Source organism: Lactuca virosa, chromosome 1 (genome assembly GCF_052849685.1).
Source record: "Lactuca virosa cultivar CGN04683 chromosome 1, Lactuca_virosa_CGN04683_v6, whole genome shotgun sequence".
Classification (NCBI taxonomy): Eukaryota; Viridiplantae; Streptophyta; class Magnoliopsida; order Asterales; family Asteraceae; genus Lactuca; species Lactuca virosa.
The window spans coordinates 183,147,454-183,167,168 of NC_136426.1; positions in this window are offsets into that span (position 1 = coordinate 183,147,454).

The window sequence follows — 19,715 nt, forward strand, 5'->3', positions numbered from 1 at the left end:
ATAGTGATGCTAGCTTTCAGACTGATAGGGATAATTTCCGCTCTCAGTCAGGCTGGGTCTTTACCTTAAACGGAGGAGCAATTTCTTGGAAAAGTTCCAAGCAGGAGACAGTGGCTTATTCAACTTGTGAATCAGAGTATATAGCGACAAGCGAGGCAGCAAAGGAGGCTATATGGCTAAAGAAGTTCATTGGAGACCTTGGGGTTGTACCAGCTATAAAGGAGCCTATGGAGATTTTCTGTGATAGTTAAAGTGCAGTTGCCTTAGCCAAGGAACCAAGGGATCATGGGAGATCCAGACACATTGACAGAAAATACCATTTCATCAGACATCGAATAGAAGAAGGACTCCCCGTGGCAAAGAGGGTATCATCGGAGGAGAACCCAGCAGATCCACTCACGAAGGGACTGGGTAGGGTTAAGCATCTCCAGAATGCGAGGCGCATAGGGCTGAAGGATTATATTAGTTTTAGTAGTTAGATAGCTTTGAAATGTGTAAAGTGTAATTGACATTTGATGATGAATAAAAGTTGTATTTATTTATGAGTAAAGTGTTTCTATCTTTTGTCAATCGTTTACTATCGTTTCATTTTGCATGTTTTGACTTCCAGAATAATTATGTTTGGTATATCATATTATTCAAATTCTCCACAGTCGGTAATATGTTGGAAGTAGGTATGAATCAAGATTGTCATGAGTTGGCTGTAGAGGTCTAAGATGTTGGACATGGCTACAGCACTCATGAGTGCTCATAAGTTCTGAGTATTGGATTCAACCCACACTCACTGGTATCACTTCATGGAATTTATCTTGAGTGATCATGAGACGGTAATATCATATAGTCTTCAAACCTAGAGATATGACTTGTTGCCTATGAGTTGGTTATACATTGATTGTACGAAAACGCATTGGTAACTCGATGTTATAAAACGTGCCTTTGTGTATGATTCAAAAGGTAGTAGAACAAGCATATGAGTCGAAGTTTTTCTGTTCCTTCTTGGATTAGAAGCGATATTTGGGCCCCTCGATGATTTGTGTTGACCCATGTATCGGGCCCGGTCAGAACTAAGTTGTTGTGTTCAATTAAGTTCTATGTCAAACAAATCGGAAATCGAGAAACAAACTGTTGGACAATAAGTAAAACATTGTTCCATGTATTTGTCTGGCTGATATCTAGAACAGAGGATTATATGATCACTTATCTTAAATGGCGTATCATCATCATCTCAATTCCGAGAGACCTTGAAAGAGCTATGATTGCTGATCAGTTCCTGAAGTCATTCTTGCAGTTATAGTTATTAGACTTATCCAAGTGGGAGACTGTTGTATTTGGTGTCTAAGTTCATAACTATTTTTGGAATGTACTTGACCCGATTAGGATGGTCCATTTGGGTTGCATGGCATCATGCATTTGGATAGACTAAAATGAGGGAAATAACACTTAAGGTTTATTAATATATTATAAGTTCTAATATATTAATAGTATTATTTAGTTAGTAATCATCAAGAATTAATTTGGAATTAATTAAGTGATCAAAAGAAGACTAATTAAATATATGGGTTGATTGTGTAAATCATCCATACTTATATAGTGGGCTAATGCTTCATGGATTATCAAGTTGGGCTAAAACCCATAGGATGCTCCACGGTGATTATAGAACCCATGGGTCATGGAAATGAAAAGTCATGACAATTAGGGTTTACATGGTGTAACCCTAATTGTAACACACTATATTAACTACATGTTATTCACCAAAATCGGCCAATAAGGATACAAGTGAGGGCTACCCGATTTCTAAGTGTTCTTCATTTCTCTCTAAGTTATTCCAAGTGCATTTGGTGTTGTGTGAGACATTTGAGGCATCACACTTGAGGTGCTAGGCTCACAAGGTTTTCAAGGAATCCTAACTACTACAAGGTATGTATTTCCTACTAACTTTTATGTTTAAAAGTTCCCCATGTATGCTAGATAGGTTATGAACCTTGGAAAACAATTTTGCATGTATCATAGATAAAACATAGATCCAAGGTTTCTAGGGTTGCATGTACACCATAGGAGTGTTAGAATGCTCAAAACCCTACAATATATACACTATATTGTCTAATAACTCACCCTATTCTAATTCTTGGGTCCTTGATACAGGTTGTGGTATTCACATATGTTCTGATTTGCAGGGACTTAGAAGAAGTGAGAATGTGGAGCATGGGAACATAAACTTGATCATGGGGAATAGGAAAGTTACACCTGTCACCAAGATTGGAGTTTATTCTTTGTTGCTAAGTAGTGGGTTAACATTATATTTGAGTAAATGTTGTTATTCGCCTGAAATGGCAAGAAATATTATCTCCTTTCATGGTTTGTACAAACAAGGTTTTACCTTTTCATTTGATAATGATAGTGGTGGTATTAATGCTTTCTTTGATAATGTTTTTTTATTTTAAAGCATTGCCTTGTGATGGTGTGTATGAAACTGTGTCGGTTGTAGATAACCTAGGAAATAATGTATTGTGTATCGATTCTTCCACTAGTTTGGATAAAGCATCATTATGGCATTGTCGTCTACGAAATGTATGCAAGAAACGCATAGGCCAACTCCAAAAAGATGGAGTCTTGGAGTCATTTGACCTAAAATCAGATGATAGTTGTGAATCTTGTTTACTTGCGAAAATGACAAAGTCACCCTTCACTGGTACTTGTGCTAGGGGTGAAGGTTTGTTGGATATTGTACACATTGATGTGTTTGGACCCTTCAGAACAACCACAAGAGATGCTAATCGCTTCTATGTGACTTTTACTAATGATTATAGTAGATATGGATATGTCTACTTAATCAAGCATAAGTCAGAAACCTTTGAAAAGTTCAAGGAGTTTAAACAGGAAGTGGAGAATCAGTTGGGCAGGAACATTAAGATGCTTCGATCCGACCGAGGTGGTAAGTATCTTAGTACAAAGTTCCTTAACTATCTTAAGGAAAGTGGGATTGTCTCACAATTGACACCTCCCAGGACACCACAGTTGAATGGTGTGGCTGAGAGGTGCAATCGAACCTTGTTGGATATGGTTCGTTCCATGTATATGTCAATGCTAATGGGAGTATAGTTAGATTTTTGGTATTGTATGTGGATGACATACTACTCATGGGAATTGACATCCCAACTCTGCAGGAAGTGAAGTCCTGGCTTGGGAAGTGTTTCGCTATGAAGGACCTTGGTGAAGCTGCATATATCCTAGGGATAAGGATTTTGAGAGACATGAGTAAAAGACTAATTGGACTTAGTCAGAGTACCTACTTGGATAAGGTGTTGAATAGGTTCAGCATGCAGAATTCCAAGAAAGGAGAGTTACCGATCCAGAGTAACGCCAGATTGAGTAAGACTCAGAGCCCGAGTACAGAGGCCGAGATAGCTGAGATGAGTCGAGTACAGTATGCTTCCGCTGTAGGCTCGATCATGTATGTTATGACTTGTACTCGTCCTGATGTGGCCTTTGCATTGAGAATGGTCAGCAGATATCAAGGGAACCCTGGCAAGGATCACTGGATTGCGGTAAAGAATATTCTCAAGTACCTGTGGAGGACTAAGGACTGGATCCTTACCCTCGGTGGGAGCGATGACTTGAGAGTAGTAGGGTATAGTGATGCTAGCTTTCAGACTGATAGGGATAATTTCCGCTCTCAGTCAGGCAAGGAACCTCTGGAGATTTTCTGTGATAGTGAAAGTGCAGTTGCCTTAGCCAAGGAACCAAGGGATCACGGGAGATCTAGACACATCGACAGAAAATACCATTTCATCAGACATCGAATAGAAGAAGGACTCATCGTCGCAAAGAGGGTATCATCGGATAAGAAACCAGCAGATCCCCTCACGAAGGGACTGGGTAGGGTTAAGCATCTCCAGCATGCAAGGCGCATAGGGCTGAAGGATGATATTAGTTTTAGTAGTTAGATAGTTTTGAAATGTGTAAAGTGTAATTGACATTTGATGATGAATAAAAGTTGTTGTTTATTTATGAGTAAAGTGTTGCTATCTTTGTCAAATCGTTTACTATCATTTCATTTTGCATGTTTTGACTTCCAGAATAATTATGTTATGGATATCATATTATTCAAATTCTCGACAGTCGGTCATATGTTGGAAGTAGATATGAATCAAGACTGTCATGAAGTTGGTTGTCGATGTCTAAGATGTTGGACATAGCAAAGTGTTGCTACAATGAGTTCATAAGTTCTGAGTATTGGATTCAACCCACGCTCACTTGTATCATTTCATGGAATTTATCTCGAGTGATCGTGAGACGGTAATATCATATAACTCTTCAAACCTAGAGATATGAGTTGTTGCCTATGAGTTGGTCATACATTGATTGTACGATAACGTATTGGTAACTCGATGTTATAAAACGTGCCTTTGTGTATAATTCAACAAGTAGTAGAACAAGCATATGAGTCGAAGTTTATCCGTTCCTTCTTGGATTAGAAGCGATATCTGGGCCCCTCGATGATTTTGTTGTGACCTATGTATCGGGCCCGGTCAGAATTAAATTAATGTGTTCGATTAAGTTTTATGTCAAACAAATCGGAAATCGAGAAACAAACTGCTGGACAATAAGTAATACATTGTTCCATGTATTTGTCTGGCTGATATCTAGAACAGAGGATTATATGATCACTTATCTTAAATGGTGTATCATCATCATCTCAGTTCTGCGAGACCTTGAAAGAGCTACGATTGTTGATCGGTTCCTGAAGTCATACTTGCAGTTATAGTTATTAGACTTATCTAAGTGGGAGACTGTTGGATAAGGTGTCTAAGTCCATAACTATTTCTGGTATGTATTTGACCCGGCTGGCATGGTCCATTTGGGTTGCATGGCATTGCAATACTTGGATAGACCAAAATGAGATAAAGGACACTTAAGGTTTATTAATATATTATAAATTCTAATATATTAATAATATTATTTAATTAGTATTGATCAAAGAATTAATTTGGAATTAATTAAGTGATCAAAAACAGACTAATTAAATATATGGGGTTGATTGTGTAAATCATTCATTCTTGTATAGTGGGCTAATGATCCATGGTTTGTATGGATTGGGCTAAAACCCATAAGGTGCTCCATGGATAGTCCATGGAGGTTACAAACCCATGGATCATGGAATATGGAAAGCCATGACAATTAGTGTTTACATGGTGTAACCCTACTTGTGTCACAACTATATAAAGACCCCTTGTCTAGCAAAATCGGTACTACTACAAGCAAGTGTAAGAGGGCTAGCCGAATTTTTGAGTGTTACTGAACTTCTCTCAAGGTTATTCCAAGTATTGTAGTGTTGTGTGAGACATTTGAGGCATCAAACTTGAGGTGCTAGGCTCACAAGGTTCTCAAGGAATCCAAACAACAAAAGGTATGTTCTTCTTCTAGAATTTATGTTTAAAAGTTCCCCATGCTCAAAACCCTTCATCGTGTTCTAATGACCTTTCATCGCATCATGCAACGCTTAGACTCGGGTCTTTTTGAGTCAGATTCCAGAATGGAAGACACCTTCCTTCATGTTCTAATGTGATATAATCACATTCTAGCATGTAGCATCCTTGCTACAAGCTTCTTACTTTCACAGTGATTGTGATACTTTTATTGATCGCTTCGATTATCTTTCACTTCAATATTTTGGCTTAAGTAGGATGCTACATCAAACTTGGTTCTTTAAACCACGTGACATACTTATCTTATTCGGAATTGATTTGATATGACCACTGGGGTCGGGATAACAATTATCTTCTTAGTCATTACCAAAACGATGTTAACGACAGACATGAACAAAACGGGATCAATTACTAGTGCCTTGGTAACCTTGTGAATTTCCATGATCCAAGTGCGAGTCATGTGCTTCCGGTAGTATAGGCCTCTACTACCTTTCACACCTACTCATACTAGTCCCAAGTATTGTCTCTCAGTTCACCAAGTCACCATACAAGAATTTTACATAGTCATTTAACACATCGGATAACATAACTAAGGTTTATATTACTTCTTGAAACGATTACATAGATGTTCAAGTTCACCCTAAACTATTCCTCTTATATTAGGCTATACCACATGATACTATCTAGATGGCTACTTCATATCCCGATCTTCGAATATATAGATCCCCACTCTTGATCCCTTCCATTGTCACCTGCCTCATTAAGGATCATCTGGAATGCTCTTGCCTTTGGCTTCGGTGGTACATTTGGCTTTGTATCTCCTTCCTGATTTATACAGTATTTCTTGAAGTGTCCTTCTTTACCAAACTTAAAGCAGACTTCTATCTTCTCCGTTCATTCGCCGGCATAGTGACCAATCTTCCCGCATTTGAAGCAGGTTACCTCTTCAGAGCATCTCCCAATGTGTTTCCTTCTACACTTGCCATACCACTTTTCTTCATTGTTATCCACATAGATCTTGTTGTTGGGGTCAGACTTTGGGAGCCTATTTTTCTTGTTGGATCTTGAAGACCCCTCAAACTTCCTCTTATCGCCAACTTCAGCTCTCTCCAGACCCTTTTCCCTTATCTGGGTCAATATTCTTGGCTGCCGAGATGGCGGCTTTCAAGGTCGTCGCTTGCTTGACCATCGGATCAAAGTCTGTTGGCAATCCATTAGCCAACTTGTTGACCTTGGAGAGTTCATTCGGAACCAAATAAGGAATAAGCTTCATTTTCTCCGTAAAACTTGCATCATACTCGGTGACGCTCATCCTTCCCTTCTTCAGATTCTGAAACTCGTTGTTGATATCCAGAAGATCCTGATAAGAGCAATACTGCATTTTCAGTTGTACCAAAAAGTCTTCCCAAGACATCTTGCTAGCCTCTCCCTTGGGTATGGTATCAGCTAGTAGCTTCCACCATCTTAATACCCCAATCTTTAACTGTGTAACCGCGAGAGCGGTCTTCTGTTTGTTGCTGCAGTCGCAACTTTCAAACATCATCTCCATCTCGGAGATCCAATCCATGAATTCCACCGGTGTTGGGCTTCCAGAAAGGGTTTGTATGCCATGAAATCCTTGTACTTACATCCACGGCAATCATTTCCTCCATTGGTTTGGTTTCTTCTAACCACTCATGGCTCAGCTTGACTGACAGTCTGACTATCTGACTGTTCCATGTTCAGTTTAGGTTGTACAATGGGTACAGTAGGTTCATCCCTATTAAGCAACATTTTTCTCATCTCCTCCCTTTTTTCAGCCATCATAGCATGAATCATTGCTTGGACTCCTGCCATCATGATTGGCTCGGGTGCAGCTGCTTGTGTATGCTCAATCACTTGTGGCTCAGGCTGATGGTTTCCATTAGCATTTCCTAATCCGCTGCGAGTTCTTACCATTTCGATCTATGCACTCTAGCAGATGTTTAGTGTACAGCGACGAGAATTAAGATAGTGAAATATATATTTATGATAGACGTATAAATCTCCTTATCACTCCAAAAAATTACATGCCAGTTCTAATATCGTATTTAAACGTTTAGAAATCTGAACACATAAAATTTTCAGATCTGGTCAGCAACAGACCATAGATCCAATCAAATAATGGCATTATAAAGCATCACAAATCATTTACTAAATAAAGCAATTTAGGCATTTTCCCGTAAATAAGTTAGTGCTTGTGTCTATTAAAGTGTACTACCTAAAATATATTAGACACACTCCTCACGATCATCGCTTAGCATTCTAACTTTAAGTCTAGAAATCCTACACATTCCTAGTTCGCTTAAACTAATGCTCCGATACCAACAGTGACATCTCCAAATTCACGGTCACTTTAAAAATTTTATTTATGCTTATTTAAAAATCAAAGTATCCATTTTAAAGAATGATATTGCGGAATTTGATCCGAGAAAACATGATAAAGATATTATCAAAGCATTTCTGAAGAAATATATTTTGTTTATATTAAAACTTGAGGATGTTATTGTCAATACAGAAACATAAGCATAAACAAACCTTACATTCATTTACACTAATGATTTACATCTCCTTTAATCTCTCAGTGTAAGGTGTCTTCGTATCGATACTTGTGATACCAATAAACTGAGTGGATCAGGTTGGGAAACCTGGTGAGTACATAGGGATTTCAATCCCACAATGTTATACCATATATATATATATATATATATATATATATATATATATATATATATATATATATTAGAACTCGCAATATATATAATTTCACCTCATATAAGCAATTTTACTCCACCCCGTCGATCCTCACAATGACTTGATCCATACTCTCGGATCTAAAATGAACAACTTTACCTAATCCATACTCTCAGATTAGGTATGTGTAATCCATTCTCTCGGATCAATGACAAATGACTATGCCCACTCCATACTCTCGAACTAGGAACGAATTACAGTGTCTGATCCATGCTCTCGGATTAATGACAGTTTTTCAAGTTCTACCCTCCGTGTATATCTCACCCGTACTCGTAAGAATATACTACCCGATATTCATCTTAATCAATTTAGGGTTTACTCAGTATCCTAAATCGTAATTTATTATCAGATATGATCTGAACACATATTCCAGGCAATATCAAATATTTCACACATAAACATATATTTAATACTTGTATTAAAATTCATGTTCATGAAAGGGACTATGCACTCACTTGATAAAGTGACGACTCCAAACTCGAGCAGTGCTTCGCTTCTAACAATTTTATTTTCCTTCGACGAAACCTAGTATCATTATCACTAGATTTTAGTCTAATATTTATTGTGACTAATTATTAACCCAAGGTCTACGAGCTATATTGTTTTATAAGTGTTAAACAATACTTTTCAACTACTATGTACAGACAGGGGCCAGACATGAAACACCGGAGGTCAGGACCATTTTGGCATTTAAGTTGTTCTAAAATCCAACAACCCTATACGGCCCTTCAAACCAGATTCCCCGTACCGTGAGCAGTTAAAAGGTATTATAATAACACTTTGTATATTTTTAATACTTACATACATTGTTTATAGGTTCATAATAACGATAATGAACTTAAACATAATCTATACTTAAAGTAGGGTAAGCATAATTCACTTACAAGGGGGTTTAGCTAGGAACCGGGCTCTACGGGGGCAAAAGTTCTGAGCCGAAAGCTCTTCTTATGGGAGCCTTCTGGCGCTCCGAGACTCGCCTCTAGCACTTGGGAAGTACTAGGTATTGGGAGGGTGAGTTTGGGAGTATTGAGAGAAAAAGAAGGGTAAAGGTGTGAAGAGAATGGAGAAACCTCGCATATATTTATAGGGGTGGATGCAAGTGCGCGGGGCATACCTTCGGTGTATGTTGGGCGTACTCAGTATGTGGGGTGTCCAAAGTGCTATGTTGTACGTACGAGGGCCATCTGCCACGATCCCAAGTGAAGCCGTGGAGAGCAAGCGAAGGTCCAGATTCAGCCATGTGTCCCTCCCCGTATCAGCATATACACAACTTCTAAATTTCGTAACTTTCGCATACAAGCTCCGTTTTTGACGTTCTTTATATCCACGCGTAGGTAGCGATGTGATCTACAACTTTCGTTTAGACTCTGTCGGCTAATTTGGATTTATTTTTAAAGTTATATTTTAACAGGCTTAGACAGGTAAAGTCCGTTAAAATCTCATGACTTTGTCATCCGATGTCCGTTTTTGTCTGTATTTATATAGTTGAGTTGCTATTAATGAGATCTTTAATTCTCATTTAGGTTGTATCGGCTAGAAATCGATCGATCTAAAATTCGATTTCCGGGTTGTGCACTGTTCTGCTAAATCTTAGAAAAATCATAACTTCCTCATACGAAGTCATATTTAGACATTCTTTTTTCGCATGTTCTCGGTTTAACGTATACTACGACTTTTATTTAGGCTAAAAAGCAATTTATCAAAAATTCACTTTTTACGTTACGCGGTGCCGTGCCGGTTTAGCCGTAAAACTTCGACGGGTCATAATTTCTTCGTTATAACTCGGATTTCAGTGTTCTTTATATGTACTAAACTCTTGTGAAAAGTTATTTTGACGCTTATTGTCGCTAAATTGACTAGCCCGAATCTGTGGGCGTTACATCTCATGCAGTGTTGTAAAACTCACCGAGTTGGCCGATTACTCGTCCGAGTACTCGCTACTCGACCCGTTACCGTGGTGAGTTACAAAATCCGAGTACTCCCCGACCGGCCCCTTATTGAAGCGAGCAATGTTGTTAACCTCGGCCAACTTGATGATTAATATGTATAATATACTTAATGATTTATTATTTAACACACACACATGTGATTATTACTACATATATATCTTAAATTTTCAATAATTATTCACGAAGTGGGACGATTTTGTGTTTTTCAGTTTTTTTGTATTCACATGTATCTAATTTTGTTATATATTTCAATCAAGTCATGGTTTTAACTTATGATTTTGACATATATAATTTCCCAATACTTCTATATGAATTACCGAATCCGAGTACTCATCGAGTACTCCCGAGCACTCGCTACTCGGTAGTCGGCCAAACAGGTACCGAGTAGCGAGTTCTACAGCCATGATCTCATGTGTGAGTGTGTATGCGCAAGACCTAATGAGGGAGATCTAATGAAAAATAAACCTTCACAAAATTTTGGAACGCTGACACGAAATCACAATAAAAGCATACCAATTGTAACATCCAAGTTCTGATTATGTTTTTCCAATCTTTATTTAGGGGGGGTTATACTTCATACTAAAGTAGAAGGGTGGTGTGAAGCTAGAATGTAACACCCTGTTTCTGTTCGTCCATTCGGGGTCGTGATTCGAAGATTAAGTATCAGAAGGCTTCGAGCCTTGGAAAGAAGAGGCTTAGGCCCATTTGGTGGTGGATAATGTAGGTTGTGGGTACCAAGTGTTCGGTTTGTGTTTTGGAGCCAAGGGGTATAACGGTAAATGATGGTGTGGGCTTTTCATGAATTTTGGATTTAAGTACAGGAAGTTTTAAGGCGAAGAAGAGTTGATAGGATTATAGATCTTCTCATTACTTTTCCGTGGATATAATGATCATCGACATCGAAATTAGAGTGAAGAAGTTATGGAATTCAGAAGATAGGAGAGCTATGGGGTAGTCTAGTATGCTGGGGGTACATAGGTATACGTTGGGCATACTGGACCAAGTGATCGCGGGTGATACCTGGGTAGTTGGGCGTACCTATGCATACGTTAGGCGTAATCAAGCCAATGGTAAACCCTAATTTTTAGGGTTTGCACCCTATTTAAGATCATTAAGTCCTTGAAGTTCATCACATTTTAAGCCCCCATTGCCTTTTAGTGCTAATCTCGAAACCCTAGCCATTTTGAGTGCATTTTTGAGCTTGTAAAGAGGTTTTGGGTGTTCTTTTGTGGTTTTGAAGAAGAAGGAAGCTTGAGGAGAAGCAAAGGAGAAGAAGAAGCTTGTAGATCCAAAGTTTGTGTGTTATTTCTAGCTCGTTGGAGGTATAAATCCTGAAACTTGTTCATTGTAAGCTTAGATCTAGGTTTAGGGAAGATCTTAGCATTTTTTAGTCCTATAACTTGGTCTTTTGGAGTATGGGCTACTCCAGACCATCTGAGCTGTCCTTTTGGACTCTTAGGGGTGTATGAATTCATAAAAATTGTATCTTGAAGGTTAAGACTCAACCATGCATGAGTTGGTGGCTACTTAAGAGAAATAGAAGGCTTAATTCATGGCTTGAGTCCCAATAAGGCATGCAAAAGCATAATTTTGCAACTTTATGGCTTAAGACACTTTCATGAGCTTTCATCTAAGTTTTGGACATTAAAGCTTAAGGGGTTAACACTTTGGAGCATTTTTGGGATAACTAACTAGTACGTTAGGCGTACTCTTTAGTACGATGCACGTACTGATCTAGTGCCTTGATTTCGGATTATCAGTGTACGCCGGGTGTACGAGCCATGTACGTCGTGCGTATGTAGTCTGTGGGCTTAAGATATTTTTAGGCTCGAGTTTTGTTGGGCTTTTTAACTTGTTTAGGGTTACGCCTCAGACCTACCCATAGTAGTAGGACATTTATGGGCTTTAGGCCATTTTAGGAGCTCTTTGGCCATATTAAGCCTTAGGGCCTTGTAGTTGGGCTTAGAAAGCCTTTTTGGGCTAGTTTGGATTTGGGCCTTGGTGGGGGAGGCCTAATGAGGCAAGGGTGAAGGAATCCATTTGCTTTAAGTAAAGAATTAGGGTTTGAACTCTCGGAATAGATTATTGACCTAATTTCTAATTAGGGTTTTATACTTGTGAATTAGGGAGTGAATTTCACGAGTCGGCCGCTTGAGTGTGACTTGATACCTTTAATCTGAGGTGAGTTTCCTTCACTGTTTCTATGGGTCGGAGGCACCAATGTCGGCCCACTAATTTATGCTTGTAGTATGTTGATTGTCTTCATGATAATTGTGTGTTATGCCTATAATTGTTTGATGTCTCTGTGATTCTTTTGTTATGATATTATGTGGTAGTTGTAGAGGTGAAATAGACCCAGTATCCGGTTGAAATAGACTGACGAGGATTGCAAGCACCCAGATATGCTTGACTGTATCCGGTTGATATAGACCGAAAGGGGATTGCAAGCACCCAAATATGCTTGATTGTATCCAGTTGAAATGGACCAAAGGGGACTGCAAGCACCCTGATATGTTTGACTGTATGTTTGTATGGTATGGGGTATATTGGGGGAATTCACTAAGCTTTGTATTTACGGTTTTCAGTTTATGTTTATGGTACTTCCAGCTAAAAGGGGAAGGGCCCGGCCTGATCGCACTGCATGCACCTATGATTTTCCGCATTATGTGATTTTGGGAATTTGTACCATGATAAAATGTTTCTATGATACACTTTCAACTGTTTTGATATGATTTTCATATGTTTTGAATGAACTTAAAACAAAATTTTTATCTGTATATTTGACATGTTACTAGTTGGTATCAAAGCCTTGGTTTGATGGATTCGGGCATACTCTCGGGTGTGCCTGAACTCAAATCGAGGATTTTGTAGATTTTCCATAAAAAGAAAAATTTTAATTAAGGGATTTTAATAATAGAGAATGGGTGTGATGCGTGCAATTAACCTAGCTCAAGTAATGGATTCCCAAGATACCTATATATGTTGATATGTTATATGATGTGAATGTATGCATTCTAGGATAAGGCTAGGGATACTTTCAGGAATTACATGATAGATTGGCCTAATATGTGATACCTTGTAGCCTAGGAAGCATTGGATGCCATGAGTGGGAATATGTATTGGAATCAGTAATTTCTAAGTGTATGCTTTAAAAATTGTATACGGTTAGGATCATATAGCCCTAGAATGATTGATTTAGCCTTATTTCCTGTTCCTCATTTGCTTGTGGTCTTAGGGTAGAGTCTTTTATTCAACAGTCTATTTGATCCTATATTGTGTATAATTTGCATGCATAGTGGAAGTTCCTATCATGAGTTATAGTATGTGAGCTTGAATGTTCTTTGATTATTCTATGGCTTTGAGTGTTACTACACGAATGTTGCTTGTTTTGTGCTTTGTGGAACTCGTAGTGATATGAGTTAACTATTAAGTGAATATGTCAAGTCACATATATAAAGGTTAAATAATTGTCACACCCCCGAACCAGGACGGCGGAAACGTCCAGGGCGGATGACGTCATTGTGTAGTATCATAACAATTGAATATGAATGAAACATAGCAACCAAACTGAAGGGTTTTGAGCATTCTAACACTGCTATGGTGTACATGCAACCCTAGAAACCTTGGATCTATGTTTTCTTTAATATACATGCAAATTTGATTTTTCCAAGGTTCTCATCCTAACTAGCATGTTATTGGGTACTTGTAATATAAAACCTTAGTAGAATAACATTCCTTTTCTTGTGGTTGATTGCTTGGAGCTTCAAGAGCCTAGCACCAATAATGTGGATAGCTCAAGTGGAATCACAAATCACCAAACCAACTTGGAAGCCTTGAGAGAATAGTATGCACTTTGTAGAAATCGGCCCACTCTTGTTCTCACACACACTAGTGTCATTTCATATGCCAAAGACCTATTTATATAGTATCGTGGATTAGGGTTATATCCATGTAAACCCTAATACCCATGACCTTTCATTTCCATAGGATCCATGGGTTAAAACTCCATGGACTATCCATGCAAGCTTAGCCCATCCTAAATGAACATTGGCCCATTCCATATATATAAGAGTCCATATTTAATTAGTCTCTTTTGATCACTAAATTAATTCTTGATCAATACTAATTAAATAATATGATTTCATATTATATATTAATAAATCATAAATATACTATTCTCAAAAGATTATCCATACAAATTGTTTCGGTGAAGTGCAACCCAAATGGACCATGCCGGGTCGGGTCAAGTACATACAAAATATAGTTATGGACTTAGACACCTTATCCAACAGTGTCCCGCTTGGATAAGTCTGATAATTATAGTTGCAAGTATGACTTCAGGAACCGACCAGCAATCGTAGCTCTTAAAACTCTGTTGAACTATGAAGTGCCATTTTAGATAAGTGATCATATAATTATATGTTCTAGATATCAGCCGGACAAATACATGGAACAATGTCATACTTATTGTCTAGCAGTTTGTTTCCCTGTTTCCGATTTGTTTGACATAGAACTAAACTGAACACATCAATTTGGTTCTGACCGGGCCCGGCACATAGGTCAAAACAAAATCATCGAGGGGCCTAGATATCGCTTTTAATCCTCCAAGGACTAAAAGGAACAGATAAACTTCAACTCATATGCTTGTACTAAGTACTTGTTAAATCATACACAAAGGCACATTTTATAACATCAAGTTACTGATGCGTTTTCGTACAATCAATGCACAACCAAATCATAGTCAACAACTCATATCTCTAGGTTTGAAGACTTATATGATATGATCGTCTCACGATCACTCGAGATAAATTCCATGAAGTGATACAAGTGAGCATGGGTTTAATCCAATACTCAGAACTTATGAGCACTCATGAATGTTGTAGCAACTTTTGCTATGTCTAACACCTCAGACATCTACAAGCCTAATTCATAACAGTCTTGATTCATACCTACTTCCAAAGTACGACTGACTGTGAAGAATTTGAATAAAGTAATTATTTTGGAAGTCAAAACATGCAAAGTTGAAACAATAGTAAACGATTGACACAAGATAGCAACACCTTACTTAGAAATAAACAACAATTTTTATTTAATCATCAAATGTCAATTACATTTTACAAGTTTCAGAAATAGCTATCTAATCTGTAAAACTAATATCATCCTTCAGCCCGATGCGCCTCGCATGCTGCAAATGCCTAACCCTGGTCAGTCCCTTCGTGAGGGGATCTGTTGGGTTCTCTTCTGACGATACCCTCTTTGCCACGAGGAGTCCTTCTTCTATCTTGTGTCTTATGAAGTGATATTTTCTGTCAATGTGTCTGGATCTTCCATGATCTCCCGGTTCCTTGGCTAAGGCAACCGCACTATTTCTGTCACATAAAATCTCCATAGGCTCTTTTATAGCTGGTACAACTCCAAGGTCTCTGATGAAGTTCCTAAGCCATATCGCCTCCTTTGTCGCTTCACTCGCTGCTATGTACTCTGATTCACACGTCGAATCAGCTAATGTCTCCTACTTGGAACTTTTCCAGGTAATTGCTCCTCCATTCATGGTAAAGACCCAGCCCGACTGAGAGCAGAATATATCCCTATCAGTCTGAAAGCTAGCGTCAATATACCCCACTACTCTAAAGTCATCACTCCCACCAAGGGTAAGGACCCATTTGTCACACCCCCAAACCAGAAAGGCGGAAACGTTCAGGGGCGGAGGACGTCATGTCAAGTATCACAACACATGCATTATAGTAATCAAAGTATAAACAACCATTGCATTAATAAGTATAACTTTTACATAAGTGTTTAAACATTACATATTCAAACATCAAAGTAGATATGGTAAAAGACAAAAGATGCAGCACGGTACTAGGCTGTCTTCTCAAAAGCTTCAGGAGTGTACCTGTCTATTGGATTCCTGAGAATACAAATTATTTTGAAAGAGTAGATCAGCATTTAAGCTGGTGAGTTCATAAGTATTTTAATCATATAAAGTATACTCTAAGTTCTTGTAAAAGTTCGCCGGTTCCTCCAGAAAATCCTATATTTTCTGATGTAATAAAATGATATCCATAATGGTTCCCTCTACAATTACTTAGTTTATACTATTTATATATAACCTAATATCGAACGGACAGTTGAATGTGTGAATCTGCCCTAAGCCCACAACCAAACAAGGAACAGGAAGTAAGGCGGAAGTCACACATTCCACTACCAATCGGATATTACTTATATATAACTCTGATGTATAAACTAAGGAATTATAGAATTAACCATTTAAGGTCCTTTATGTTATACTAGTTTTGAGAAAGTGAATGATTACGTTCCAGAAAATCCTATATTTTCTGCTTTACAACTATTAAGTAGTTTTAAATCCCCATAAAACCGTTCTGTAAAGTAGTTTTAAATCATCATAAAACCGTTCCGTAAAGTATTTTTAAATCCCCATAAAACCATTCCGTTTTGTTTATGGAAAGTGATTAATACAGTAGTATTTCTTAAAAATAAACTACTGAAGAATAACTACCCTAATATTAACCTGGTTAATTAGGGTTTAAAATGTGATATAGTTGTAACCATGCTGGACTAGAATGAACACGACGACCTACTGGTGTCGAAACTGAATATGTGACATTTGTCACCCCATGGCTGGTCTGTCGGACTATAGCTAGCAGTCAGGATGTGGGATTGTCAGTCCCGTATATATATATACACACAATGCCCGCTCTCCCTCCAGGAGACTCTGGTTACAAGAATATAACATAGCAAGTATTTCTATGTCCTGAATACGTACCATCACATTTTAGTTTAAGTAAAGATCGAATTATACCCTTATCTTGACAAAGTATTTTAGACCTCGTATACTTATCTAGAAAATATATTTCTCGTTTGTTTCATAAATTATACATATTATAATTTATACGTTCTATTTGATTAGTATAATCTATTTTGAAAGTACCCCTTTGCTCAGCATGATACAAAGGTAATGATACCGACTAAAGTAATCTTTTATATTCCCATATTTATAATGTATATAATTAAGAAGGAAACGGCCTTCGGACAAATAACTCCACCTTAAGCCCACATCCAGACAAGGAAAAGGAAATAAGGCAACTCATAAGTCCTAAGCCTTTTAAGTCTTATTTATATACTTATACATATATGAACATGATTTTGACAATTATAAGTTAAAAGAGTTATAAATACATTTTAAAGAGTTTAACGGTATCTTAACAGAGTTTATGTGATTTTGAAAAGAATTCACATGACTTTAAGTCATTATGGAAGTATTGGGTAATCCTTTATTGTAAAAATAAAGATTCAAAACATAAGGAAATCTTTTATGTGATTGATATCACATATATTTACTAATACAATTAGATAGTGTCTAACTTGTATTCCCCCCTAAAAAGCATTTTAAAATCATTTAAAAGATAGATTATAAGGGTATGAACTCACCTTGTTTGGGTGATTCAATTGAAGATTCGAGTATGGATGAGAAGTTCCATGAATGAAGTCCTGAGGCACAAATGAGTCCTAAATGACATATATGTATATAATTAGTGTTTAAAACAACTAACATGCAAGGGAAATAACCTTAGGAACTAGGAAACACTCTCAATGGAGTGTTAGAATCACATGTGATTGATCACAAAGAGTTCACGGCCAAACTCTAAGATTCCACGGCCTCGGGAGGGTTTACAGCCCAAGTTCCTATGAAGGGTTTACATCCCTTATGAAGGGTTTGTTGCGGTAAACCCTTGAAGATGATGATGAAAGGTGATGAATCAAGGCTAGAACAAAGGGGTTTCTAAGCATGAACAAGAATAGGGATGAGATGCTTACGTTTTGGAGTGAAAAGTGAGCCTTCACTTGATGATACTTGAGAGAGAATCGGTAGTTCACGGCTGGAGTTTGGAGAAATGAAGAAAAAATGAAGCAATCTCTTATATATGGAGGGTGGTTCATGGCTAGAAGAGTGTTCACGGTCGTGAACAGGGTTTATGGCCATGAACCTCATGTGTTGGGCTTTCTGGTTCGGGAGCAGCCTTCTGATCTCGATCTAATACTTCATAACACTCAATCCTTAAGTGTACTAGGATTAGAGACTCTCAAACTGGCCTTAAACACAGTAAATAGATAGCAGAAATGAGTCTGACTTTGGATTGAATTGAATTGATTTACAAGAAGAAAATAACGGGGTGTTACACTAGTCCTTAGTCCTCCGCAGGTACTTGAGAATGTTCTTCACCGCAGTCCAGTGAGCCTTGCCAGGATTCCCCTTATATCTGCTGACCATGCTCAAAGCAAAGGCCACATCAGGGCGGGTACAAGTCATAGCATACATGATCGAGCTAACAGCGGAAGCATATGGTAATCGACACATCTCAGCTATCTCAGCCTTTGTACTCGGACTCTGAGCCTTGCTCAGTTTGGCATTGCTTTGGATCGGTAAATCACCTTTCTTGGAATTCTGCATGTTGAACCTTTTCAACACCTTGTCCAAGTAGGTGCTCTGACTAAGTCCAATTAGTCTTTTACTCCTTTCTCTTAATATCCTTATCCCTAGGATATAGGCAGCTTCTCCAAGGTCCTTCATAGCGAAACACTTCCCAAGCCAGGACTTAATCTCCTGCAAAGTTGGGAAGTCATTTCCTATGAGTAGTATGTCATCCACATACAGTACCAAAAAGCTAACTATACTCCCACTAGCTCTAACATATACACAGGACTCATCTTCGTTTCTCGAAAAACCAAACTCTTTCACTTTCTCATCAAAACAAAGATTCCAGCTGCGAGATGTTTGTTTCAATCTATAAATGGATCTCTCAAGCTTGCACACTCTATCAGGGTACTTTGCATTGACAAAACCCTCTGGCTGACACATGCAAACATCCTCAGCCAACTTTCCATTAACGAAAGCGGTTTTGACATCCATTTTCCATATTTCATAATCATGAAATGCAGCAATGGCTAGCATAACCCTAATCGACTTAATCTTCGTTACTGGTGAGAAGGTTTCATCATAGTCAACTCCCTAAGTTTGAGTGAAGCCCTTCGCAACCAGTCGCGCCTTATAAGTATGCACTTTCCCATCCATGTCGGTCTTCTTCTTGAAGATCCATTTGCACCCAACTGTCTTACGACCCGGTACATTGTCAACCAAGTTCCAAGCTTGATTGTCATACATGGATTGAATCTCGCTGTCCATAGCCTTTTTCCATTTAGAAGACTCGGGACCTGCCATGGCTTCCCTATAGCTGTTAGGTTCATCCAAATTTACCAGTGTACTATCACTGATAAATGTATCACCTTCCGTAGTAATATGGAAACCATAGTAATGCTCAGGTGCATTCCTAACTCTGGTAAAACGCCTCAGAGGTACAGACTCGTCAGTTGGTTCAACAGGAGTTTCCTCCTCAGGTTGATTGCTAGGGTTTGAGGTTCCTTCACCACTTGACTCTTGAAGCTCTTCAAGGTCAATTTTCCTCCCACTATTTCCTTGGCTTATAAATTCTCTCTCGCGAAAGACCCATCTCCTTGCCACAAAGACCATATTATCACTGGGTCTGTA